This window comes from Mastomys coucha, unplaced genomic scaffold (genome assembly GCF_008632895.1).
Source record: "Mastomys coucha isolate ucsf_1 unplaced genomic scaffold, UCSF_Mcou_1 pScaffold15, whole genome shotgun sequence".
Taxonomy (NCBI): domain Eukaryota; kingdom Metazoa; phylum Chordata; class Mammalia; order Rodentia; family Muridae; genus Mastomys; species Mastomys coucha.
In genome coordinates this window covers 70,226,774-70,235,569 of record NW_022196897.1, presented here as the reverse complement: position 1 = coordinate 70,235,569, position 8,796 = coordinate 70,226,774, and the positions used below count along the sequence as shown (strand labels likewise).

The window sequence follows — 8,796 nt, the reverse complement described above, 5'->3', positions numbered from 1 at the left end:
TGAAGTCCTGTACTAATTTTAGGGGAATGCCTTAATGATTCCGGAAAAATCACTGTTTTACTGTGTCAATATAGCCTATTATTGACACATAGTATGGTCCTAAGTATGGGCTACTAAAACCAACTAACCCCAATTTAAGGTTAGTTTAAGTGCTTGGTAAATTCCATAACGACTTTACACACACGATTTCACTCATTACGTCTACACTGAGGTATGGATGGTTAACTATTAGCACTTTTTGAGATGAAACGCAGAAGGAAAAGTGGCTAAATTTAAAGTCCAAGACATGAATTTCAGCCTGGATAGTCTTGCCTTAGGGGTTGCATTTATATTGTAGACTAATCCCAAAGTATGGCTTTTTGATATGCAAATGAATCTACTAATATTTATGCAACCAAATACTGACTTTAAAAAACATTCAAAACATGAATGGCTGTTCTTTTGCATCGTTACTGTTTTACCTACATTGATTAGCAAAAGAACCATCCTTCCAGAGAAGAGAGTTATTAGTTTTTCAACAAATTCATAAGGAGAAAACTGCTACTTTGGGCAGGTGGTGGCACAACCCTAATGCCACCACCATGGGGGAGTGGATAGTGGAGGAGGCATGTTCATCTGGTGGCAACCGAAGCAAAGAGAGACTTTTAGGGGCAGGGGACCCAATATTCCTTTCAAGGGCTTTCCCCAGTGACCTGACTTCCCTTCACCCTTTATGTGTTCCACTCCCCCAGGAGTGTCACTCAACCCAACAGGGGTCTTTGTGGGACACTGAGACAGTTTACTTTTCTGTATTATTTACTCTTCAGAAGTTGATTAAGACATTCTGTAATAGTAGAATGCAGTAATCTTTTTTTTTTTTTTTAAATGGAACGCTTCGCGAATTTGTGTGTCATCCTTGCTCAGGGGCCATGCTAATCTTCTCTGTATCGTTCCAATTTTAGTATATGTGCTGCCAAAGCGAGCACGAATGTAGTAATCTTAACTTCCTCCTTTTTAGTGATTCATGTAATGCTTCTAATTTTAAAGTTTTTTTTTTTAATGGCAATCGTAAGTATGGGAAAGTTGTAAACAATCTAGAATCTCACAGTCATAGCTGAAGAATCATAGTTTATTATTATCTCTTGTTGTTCTTGGCTTCTAACTAAATCTACCCCATGTTAATGCTAAACCATGTGACCAATATTCCCAATACATTCTCTTCTCTGGAAATTAGAGTTGGTTTTAGTTGCTTATAACCAAAAATTGTTATGAACTGAACTGTGTTTCCAAAACTCACAACCTCTACTACTTCAGGATATAACTAACTCTGGAGATAAGGGCATTATAGAGAAATAGTTAAGTTAAAATGAGACTTTCAGTGTAGACCCTGATCCAATCTGAATGGAGTCCTTATAAAAAAAGGAAAATTTGAGCTTAAAATTTTTTTGAGACAGGGTCTCCTTAAATAGTTCACATTGGCCTTGAACGTCTAGCCTGGACTGGCTTTGAATTTTTCATCCTCCCACTGAGCCTCCCAAATAGCTGGAGTTGCAGATTTGTGTTATGAGCCCTAGTATAAGAGAAGTTATATGTTGTGCATAGAAGTAAGAGAGACCACATGAAGACATAGCTGGAAGGTAGCTATCTGACTCAAGGAGAGGCCTTAGAAGAAAGCAAACACAGGGGCAGGAAGAGTGTAGCAGGCCAAAGCTTTGAATTTAATTTCCAGTATCGTACACACCAGGCATGGTAGCACAAGCCTGTGATTTCAGCACCTGGGAAGTAGAGACAGAAGAACTAGAAAGTTATGGTCATCTTTGGCCACAGTGAGTTCAAGGCCAGCCTAGGTTATGTAGTACCTTACTCTGTGCATATAGCCTCCATCTTGTTTAAGTATCAAATCTGTAGTACTCTGTTATGAAAACCCTAGCAAAGTAATGCTCTGGTAAGGGCTAGGACTAGAGTATAGATGTTGCTACTGTGGTGAGCAGAAGCGATTTTATTCCAATTCTTTTGATAAAAATGAGACTAACTTAACTGACCATGTAAATTGCCGACTCGTCTCCTGAGTTGAGATGGTACCTACCAGAAGTGTTTTTGTTTAAATATTTAATGCTTCAAATCCTCTGACATTCAGACAGTCTCCTTCAAGATATTTTCCCCTCCAAAATAAACTATGACAAAAGACTTGCCAGTAGAGCATGTAAAATCTCTTTTAACCTGTCAGTTTGAGTTTCTGTACTGTAACCCTTCACCGCAACCTACACTGACATAACATTTTCTTAAGTGGATAACTTATCTGTTTCTATTTGAAATACTTCTTGCTACCATTATAATAGCTGTTATGGCACTTGTCAAGAAATCGAGATGTACAGTTTCCAAATATTTTTTTGCTTCACTGAAGCCTAAACCATTTTTCATGGTCCCCATCAATCATGTCCGGTCCCTAGTAACAGCTTTCTGATGCTTTCCCATGTCCTCTTGCATTCAGTGCTAGGCGTCTGTACTCTCCCCAGTGCAGGAATGAATGATTTTTAGCTTCTGTCACTTCAATTGATATTCCTCATTTGAGGCCAACTTTTCCTATTTCCACCTTCATATACCACCATGTCTCATGCCTTAGAGCCTTTTCAACGTCTTACATATATGATTGTAAAAAGAAAGAAAAGTAAAGAAAAAAAAGTCTCTATTCCATCTAGGTGCCATAACTAGAAGTGTTAGTGAACTGTTTTTTTTTCTTCAACCTCCAAATTTAGTCAAATCAGTTCTGAGTAGAATTGGAGGCCTTACACGTGGTGAACAAATAGTTTCTCAAGAGCCACAATGTTCTCCTCTTCAGTATAACTCAGATGTCCGCCTTCAATCTCATGATTTTATTTCAGGGCTGCATTTTTCGCTTGGACTATTTTGAGGGGGCTCTTACTTTATCTTGTTCCAATTTCTTCACCCAGTATTACTCTCAAAGTAAGTCCTTTGATACAACTTTGATGGTGTAACTCTATTACTTAAATGTTTTCTAACTATGTAGGAATGGTTTTATCACAGGTTTTTATTTTTCCCATAAAAAATTGAACCAGTGGTCCTCCTGGCACTTGTATTTTCTCTGTTAAGATTTTTATATTACATTGATGACCATTCTATAGTTACAGTAGTGACAATCTTACCTCTAGCAGGCATTACCATTTTTTAATATAGTTACTGTCTTAGAAGCTAAATCTAAACCCTACAAGAATTTTCATCTTTTTCTGGAGTTTACAAATAGCCTAGGATTGGTGGTTATATCTTGTCCTTATTTTTCCACAAAACCATGATTAATTATATAAATCAGGGATCAAAAAGTGTGACTCAGAGGTTTCAACAAGGAAGAGTTCATATGGAAGATCATATGGTGAAAGCATCAAGTTAGACTATGGTAAGTAAGACCTTGATGTCTTACTGAAGAATAATAGTATCTACTGCACCTTGTCTCTTAGAGCTCCATAAGTGTGTTTATAAACATGAATGGTGTGGCCAGATGTGTTGGCAAACAATTCTCATCCAAGTCTTTGGGACACAGTGGCAGGAGGATCTGTAAGTTCAAGGCCACCCTGGTCTACATAGCGAGCTCTGGGAGAGCCAGAACTAATATAGAGGTACCCTGTCTCAAAACAACAACACCACCACCTACAAAAATCCAAACCAAACCAAACCAAACAACAACAAAATGAACGATGCTGGGCCTGAAGATGGTTCAGTTGTTAAAGGCCAGGCTCGCAGACAAAACATCAAAGATGAAATGGGGCTGAGAATTCCTTCCTCACTTGCTCTCTAGTAATATATTTAATTTTATATTTAGATTTGATATTGGAGGTGAATTTAATAAAAACCTTGTTGCCAAGATGACATGAGCACACAGACCTGTCTGAAGAATTTCTCAATAATCATGGGGTGTGGAATTGTCACAACAAAATATTGCAGTAGAGGGAGTGTTTCAGGATGAAGTCCCCGTGCTGGTGTACACTTTGCTGACTCATTTTCCTAAGTTTTCCTGATATTATTATGGGATGTAGATTTGTAGCAGTGTTTGAGGGATTGTGGAAAACAGGAATGGTCAATATGGGAAAGGCATTGTTACTAAATTATTTAATGATAAGTTCTAGGTTTGAATGATACTTAATCTCCATAATGGTACTGGTTGTACCACTGCACCCTTAAATCAGAAGAAAATTGGACCAATGGTCCTCCTGGCACTTGTATTTTCCCTGTTAGAATGCAGAAACTGGGGGCTAGAGAGATGGCTCAGCAGTTAAGAGCACTGACTGCTCTTTGAAAGGTCCTTAGTTCAAGCCCCAGCTACCACATGATGGCTCACAACTATCTGTAATAGGATCTGATGCCCTCTAAATAAATATTTAAAAAAAATAGAAAATGTAGCCTGACAAATGTATTCATGTTCAGTTTTAAGTGTGTGTGGGGTGGGGAGCAAGGGAGGGAGAGAGAGAGGGAGAGAGAGGGAGAGAGAGGGAGAGAGAGGGAGAGAGAGAGAGAGAGAGAGAGAGAGAGAGAGAGAGAGAGAGAGAGAGAGAGAGAGAGAGAGAATATGCCTGTAGTAACAGAAGGGCTTTTGGTTAGACCTACAGGTGGATGTGAACCGCCCTGCCCTGTATGGGTACTGGAATGATACTCTGGTCTTCTGAAAAAGCAACATGGGCTCATAAGCACTAAGCCATATCTCTACCCATGTTTTTCAACTTATGAGAAGACTAAGATAGAAAATTTAAATTGAAACATTTTTAAAAGCATTCACACCATACAGGTGTCAGAAAATATCATCAGTGTATGAACAATGTTGGGGGGCCCAGGAAGTAAAATGACTTGTCTTTTTTTTTTTTTTAAGATTTATTTATTATTGTAAGCAATTACACTGTAGCTGTCTTCAGACACACCAGAAGACCACATCAGATCTCATTACGGATGGTTTTGAGCCACCATGTGGTTGCTGGAATTTGAACTCAGGACCTTTGGAAGAGCAGTCAGTGCTCTTACCTGCTGAGCCATCTCGCCAGCCCATAACTTTTCACTTAGAGAAGTTAGCTCCCCCCAAAAAGGGCTATTCAAATCAGAATCAAAGAGTTTTCTAAGCAGAGAGTGTTGGATCTTCAGGCAGAGGAAGTAACACGTGCAACATGTATGCAAAGTGCATGGCGATTTCAGGTAATTATAGTGTTGAGACAGTGATTGGAGATGCAGCTAAAACGCATAAGCATAGATTTTTTTGTTTTGAGACTTATATATGACCTTAAAGAGCTTGAACTTTAAAATGAAGTTATTAGTGAGCCATTCAAGGCTTTTATAGAGATCTATGAGCTTAGATCCATATTTTAACCAAGATAAACCTGACAGAAGACAAATGAGACTGGTGAGAGAGTAGACAGAGAGATCAATTTTTATGTTGCTGCTGCAGTGCTGCAGAGTAGGAGATGAGTGACAGCCTGTTCAGACAGTAATGACTGAGATAAGGGACTCAATTGAGTTATCTAGGACATATAAATAATCAGAATAAATCCATACCAAAGGATATGAGAGGCAAGAAGGACAGGTAGGAACTGAGAAGCAGTTTGTGTTTGGATAACAGGGTTGAAGATGTAGGGTAAGAAGGGCAATGGAGACACAGCGTAAGGAAAATAAGAAATTAGTTTTGGACAGCCTGTGATGTCTTCCTGGGCAGAGACATATGTTAGGCAGTTGAAAATTTAAATATGGGCTCACGGTGAGAGGCTAGGATAACAATAATTTAGATCCATCTATTATATAGGTGTTATTAGAACTCCTAGGGGTATTGAGATCACGCACATAGGAGAGTGAATAAGATGAAATGAGAGAGACACGTTAGGACTCCCAGTAACAGTGATATGCAGGGGATTGAACATGGAAGGATGTTGGGAGCACGAAAGTCCTTGTGCCCACAGATCTTCAGGGAATCTGAGAATGATAAAAACTCAGGATTGTCCTTTCAAAGGGAAGGACATGTAATATGTTTTTCCAGAAGCCTGGGAACTGGAAGTGATTAATAGCTTGGTGATCTGTGCTATCTGTTGGACCAGGCCCTATCAAGCTCCTCCTACCAGGACTAGAGATACCTAATAATCTAAATGATCTTTCCATTATGTGTATAGTTGGGGGCTCCCCCAACCAGGACCAGAGGTGGCTAATAGCCCAAGTAACCTATAGGCTATCTGTATGACCAAGACCAGGCAAAATCCTTCCATAGGTCCTTAAGCTAGTGCAGGGAGCCTGTCTCTAGAACCCATCTCCTTAGAAGAAATGGCATGTATTTGTTTGTTTGTTTTAAAGATTTATTTATTATATGTGAGTACACTGTAGCTGTCTTCAGACACACCAGAAGAGGGCATCAGATCTCATTACAGATGGTTGTGAGCCACTATGTGGTTGCTGGGATTTGAACTCAGGACCTCTGGAAGAGCAATCAGTGCTCTTAACCACTGAGCCATCTCTCTAGCCCTGATATGTATTTGTTAAGTTTTGATATAATTATCGCTTCCTTGTGCATCAGGGATTGTATTACACCAGAATTTTTTTTCCAAATTATATTGTGTTTAAATAGGCTGACAATAAACTGTCTGGCATCAGACTCTCTAGAACAGTGGTCCTCAACTTCCCCAATGCTGTGACCCTTTAATACAGTTCGTTATGTTGTGGTGACCCACCACAACCACAAAAATTATTTTGTTACTATTTCATAAATGTAACTTTGCTACTGTTGTGAATTGCAATGTAAATATCTGACGTGTAGTATATCTTCTATTTGGCCCCCAAAGAGTCAGGTTGAGAACTGCTCTAGAAGTTTGATCCAACTGTTGAAGCCTAGATAAAATGCTAAGGCCTAGGTTTCTGTTACCTGGCTGGCCTGTCCATTGTGTTCTGTTACTAATGTCATAAAGAAACTTTCTCATATGCTGTTATTGCTGTTAATAGAATGGATGTTCTGTGCCTTGTGTTCTTAAAAACTAATCACAACAGAGGTCAGTTAGAACTTCTTTGTATAGTTAGCCACAAAAAGCTTGGACCTGAACCAACCACCAGGTGGCATTCCCTGCACCTGTGTATAACCTTCTATGGTTTTTACCTGTATAAGCTGCCCCTGAGATGGACCCCAACATAAGAGAGACACCTATACCCATTTAAAATAAGACTTCCATTTTGAGTAGGGTTGAGTAAAGTTTAAGTTTCCAAGAGCTCCCTGGAACTGACATCCTCTTGGCAGGAAGAGCCATGTATGTGGATAACTGACATCCTGGTTGGCAAGCTAAGATATGAATGTTGCCGGGCGGTGGTGGTGCATGCCTTTAATTCCAGCACTTGGGAGGTAGAGGCAGGGGGATTTCTGAGTTCAAGGCCAGCCTGGTCTACAGAGTGAGTTCCAGGACAGCCAGGGCTATACAGAGAAACCCTGTCTTGAAAAAACAAACAAAAACAAAACAAAACAAAACAAAACAAAAGACATGAATGTTAGACAAGGCAAGTCCCTTGCCACAGTTGAATACCCCAACCAATGAGAGCAGGAGAAGCATACTCCAAAGACATGCTCCTAAGGAAACCCCTATTCCTAATCCTAATTGGTAGAATAACTTGGCACAGATGTTTGTAGACCTCAGGCTTAGAAAGCTCTATAGGATTTTGGCTCAAGGTTGCAGTTCAGCTCCTGAGTCTGGACTGCAGCCCTGGGTTACATGCTCAATAAACTATCCCTGTGTGACTGAGATCAGAGATCAGTGTTCATGTCGTTTGTGAGGTGACTCCTGGACAGCCAGCCTGTCAGAATAAGTCAGGTTGAATGGGTTTTCATTCTCACCTCTTCAAGGATCCCTTCCCAGCCTGCTGAGACGCCTGCAGCCCCCCACCCCCCAGGATACATTATCATGAAACATGTTGTTACATTTATTGATGCCTATAAACTCCCTTTCTCTTGAGTACAGTCTAAATTTATTGGTTTACATCCAATAAATGAACTTAAAACAGACAGACAGAAACAAAACCGACAACAAGAGATTAGAGCCTAGGACATAAAACACGCCTTTTTCTCTTTCCCTTTCCCTCCCTACATCACCTCTCCCTCTCCCCTTATGCTTTCTGTTCTTTCTTAGTGGATTAGAAGGGGCAGACAACTTACAAATGCACTTCCTATTCAGTCTCTCTTGCCTCGATTTATCTTCACAGCATCTATCTTTTGTGTCCTGTTCAACTACTTCCTTGAGCTGGTAAAAAAAAAAAATTAGGGTGGCGAAATGGCTCATTGGGTAAAAGTGCGTCATTGAGCCTGATGATCTAAATACTGGAAGGAGAGAGTTGATTCCCACAAGTTGGCCTCTGATCTCTACACCTACACATACAACAAAATAGATAAGAGGAAAATTTAAAAATGTACATTTATTATATTAAATATTTTGTTTTCTGGATGAAGGATTTTTTTTCTTTTTCCTCTTTTTTTGGTTTTTTGAGACAGGGTTTCTCTGAGGAGCCCTGGCTGTCCTGGAACTCACTGTGTAGACCAGGCTGGCCTCAAACTCAGAAATCCCCCTGCCTCTGCCTCCCAAGTACTGGGAATAAAGGCGTGTACCACCACTGCCCGGCCTTTTTTTCCTTTTTTAAGGGAATATATTACCTAACTTTTATTAGAGGGAGGAAATCCCTTTTCCTCACTGAGGCCTAGAGAGAGGTGAAGGAAGACACTGGTTGGTTCAGGAACGACTATCGAGGATCTACAAGTATCATGGGAATGCCATACCTAACTATGGGAAACATTTGACTTCTATTCAT

The 8,796-nt window shown here is 39.9% G+C and overlaps 1 non-coding gene across 1 annotated transcript; it reads right to left on the bottom strand.

Moving 5' to 3' along the window:
* Positions 1–858: 858 nt before the first annotated feature.
* LOC116092649 lies at positions 859–965 on the bottom strand. Its single transcript, XR_004119390.1, has one exon. It is a non-coding gene; the product is annotated as a U6 spliceosomal RNA (small nuclear RNA).
* Between the last annotated feature and the right edge of the window lie 7,831 nt (positions 966–8,796).